The sequence below is a fragment of the Ovis canadensis genome, chromosome 17 (assembly GCF_042477335.2).
Source record: "Ovis canadensis isolate MfBH-ARS-UI-01 breed Bighorn chromosome 17, ARS-UI_OviCan_v2, whole genome shotgun sequence".
Taxonomy (NCBI): domain Eukaryota; kingdom Metazoa; phylum Chordata; class Mammalia; order Artiodactyla; family Bovidae; genus Ovis; species Ovis canadensis.
Genome location: NC_091261.1, coordinates 42,135,120 through 42,138,349, shown reverse-complemented (window position 1 = coordinate 42,138,349; position 3,230 = coordinate 42,135,120). Strand labels below are relative to the sequence as shown.

At 31.8% G+C, this 3,230-nt stretch overlaps 1 non-coding gene across 1 annotated transcript; it reads left to right on the top strand.

The window, feature by feature from the left end:
• The first annotated feature begins 216 nt into the window (after positions 1 to 216).
• On the top strand, positions 217 to 288 carry TRNAC-ACA (transfer RNA cysteine (anticodon ACA)). Its single transcript has one exon. It is a non-coding gene; the product is annotated as a tRNA-Cys (tRNA).
• The last annotated feature ends 2,942 nt before the right edge of the window (positions 289 to 3,230 follow it).

Genomic DNA, 3,230 nt, shown 5'->3' with positions numbered 1-3,230 from the left:
GACAATTATGGGTAACAGGAGGAAAAAAGGTTAGAAAATCAAAGGATCAGATCTGAGTCCTAAAATCTCGATAAAAAGAGTCCATGCAAAAAAGAACTGAAAAAAAAGAATGAGGAAAATAAATTCATTCAAGAAATTACACTTGGAATGAAAGGATTCATTTCTTGATTAAATAGACCCACCAAATAGATGGGTCTGTTTAACATCTATGGGACTTCCCTGGTGGCTCAGATGGTAGAGCATCTGCCTACAGTGTGGGAGACCCAGGTTCGATCCCTGGGTTGGGAAGATCCTCTGGAGAAGGCAATGGCAACCCACTCCAGTACTCTTGCCTGGAAAATCCCATGGATGGATGAGCCTGGTGGGGTCACAAAGAGTCGGACACGACTGAGGGACTTCGCTTTAACATCTATAAAACAACAGATGAAAACAAATCTGCTTCTGCATATGATCCAACAATTTCTGAATGTCCAACATCATTACCAATGAGAACAGCATGATTTTTAGACAGGAAAAGTAATAGTTTTTATATGAGAAATCACATATCATATTTGAAGCTAGAAGACAACAAAGCTATGGCTTAAAATGTTGAGGTTAATTTTTCCAACCTAGTATTCTGTCACTAAAGGAACTATCAATTAAATGTGACTGTGGATGTTTTGCTATGCAAAATGTTGAAAAACTATTGACTTCCAATAACTCATTATCAAAAGCTACTAGTGGATAGTCTTAAAATAATTAGCAAGTAATTAAATTAACAAGTAATTAAATCACTGGGGTTGAATATATTTTTTAAAAAGAGGAAAAGTAAATTCATAGATGATATAGAATGAGATCTGGAGAACAAACATTCCAGACTAGAGCAAGGCAGAAATTGCTGATGACTTTTGTAGGACATCTGATGCATTTGGATATATTTTTTAAAATATTTATTTCTAGAAGTAAACTTGGAATTGGTGATTAATACATATAATTGGTGATTAATACATCGAAAACTAAGCAAATGGAGATAATTAGAAACTCCAAGGGGAAAAAAAAAATTGTTCAAGAATAGAAAAAAGTAGCCTTAATATTATGTATGACTCAGTTGTGAATTATGTCTACATAGTCATAATCATATAAATGTGACTATTGATCTATCCAGAACTATAGCTGTGTTTATGAATGGACAGAAGAAAAGTGTTTTTGTTGCATTTTGTGGGATAGGGAGCTAACTCCCTGAGATTTAGATGTAAATAACAAATACAACAGCGTAACATAGTTAAAAGTAACTGCTTTTGAGAATCGGGGTTTTTTTTTAATTTATTTTAATTTTTTTTTGAGAATTAGTATTTTGAGGAGGGTTTAGAAGACTACCATTTTTCATAAAGAAAGTTCTCACTTTAAAAAACAAATAAGTTTGAGAAAATTATTAATAAATATAACTTTGACCCAAAAATGACCATTTAAAAAACAGGTTATATGAAATGGAAGAATAAAATACAATTGTGTTTAAGAGAGAAAACACTATTCTTTTTTTTTTTAACCTTTTATTTTGTATTGGTGTATAGCTGATAATCAATGTTGTCATAGTTTCAGGTGAGCAATGGAGGGACTAAGCCACACACATACATGTATCCATTCTTTCTTAAACTCCCCTCTCATCCAGTCTGCCACATAACATTGATCAGAGTTACATGTGCTTTACAGTAGGTCCTTGTTGGTTATCCATTTTACATACAGCAGTGTGTACATGTCCTTCCCAAACTACCTAACTATCCTTTACCCCCTTCCTTCCCCCAGACAACTGTAAGTTCATTTTCTAAGTATGTGAGTCTCTTTCTGTTGAAAACACTATTCTTGAGTAAGTAAGGTATGTGGAAAAGAACCATACTGACAGCAAAGTAACTGGGAAGCACTGAATTGTGTTTAATTCTATATGACCTATACAAGTACATGTATTCAGTTTTGTTTGTTCCTTAATTGCACTGAGACTGATGGCAAATTACTTGCAATTCTCTCTCAATGCTCACCAGATGGAATGTTTATCATATATTCCATTCTTTTCTTTGATCTGATAGAATACAGTTTACATTTAAATCTAATCCAATTTTATAAAGAAAATGTCTAATGTTAAAAAAATCACAAAATGCTAAAAGAACATTTACAGTACAATAAAATGCATGATCATAAACACTGTTACAAATCACACCATACATAAAACCACTTTAACTTTTAACCAGATTATCATCGGGAAGGCAATGTACACATTTGGAGATGCAGAGCCATTGCTTCAGTGTTTTAAATTAAAATGGAACTGTGCCAGAAGCAAAAATGAAACATACATACTAAAAAAATAAATAAATAAGAGGAGGAACAAAAAGAATAAACAGAACAAACCTAAAAACAATGAAGACAAATTTAATGTACTCTAGGAGAGTTGTAATTTGAAATTGAGTATCAGTGAATTATTTTAAAATCATAGCACTAAATGGCCAACACATTAATGCATTCATTTTGAAGCTTTCCTGCAGAAAGGATCAGATAAGAAATGTATTACAGTGGCCCAGAGAATGACATCACAAATAAGTATATTCATTTTGCTGACTGTTGGCAAAACAACAACATATTTGGCAGCATAAACAAGTAAGGGAAAAGGAGTGTGCTTTTTTAAATTTCTCCAAAATATTCTCGTTAAACCCAACTCATGATTTCAAATTATGTATAGCCCAGGGTTAAAAGAAACAATGATCAAGTTGGACTCAGACTAAATTTGTGTTAAATGTTAGGAGTGCTAATAGTCAACATGACTGATTATAAACAAAGTTATTTTCCAAAATGCACTATTTATTTTGTTTCTCAGGAAAACTTTTATTAATAAAATGAAAGTAGTTTATTAAAGGTGCTTAGTTTATAAATACAAAATTAATCATTAAACCCATACACTGCAAAACAGCTCCCTCTATAAAGTAGAACAATGATTCATGTTTATACATTCAAGGTTGTATGTGTATGTGTATGTGTATGAGAGAGAGTGTTTCACGTGTAGGGGGTATCATTTAGTTCTTGGAAGTTTTTCATAATATTTCCTCATTCAAATACAAAATAATATTAAGTACAGATATAAAAAATACAATGCTATTTACTATATGAAAACTGACAATAATCAAATAAATAAATTTACTTTAGAAGAGATTACAAGCTTTTACCAAAGATATTCTTCTTCTAGATCTGTAGTTAATAGTCTCTTG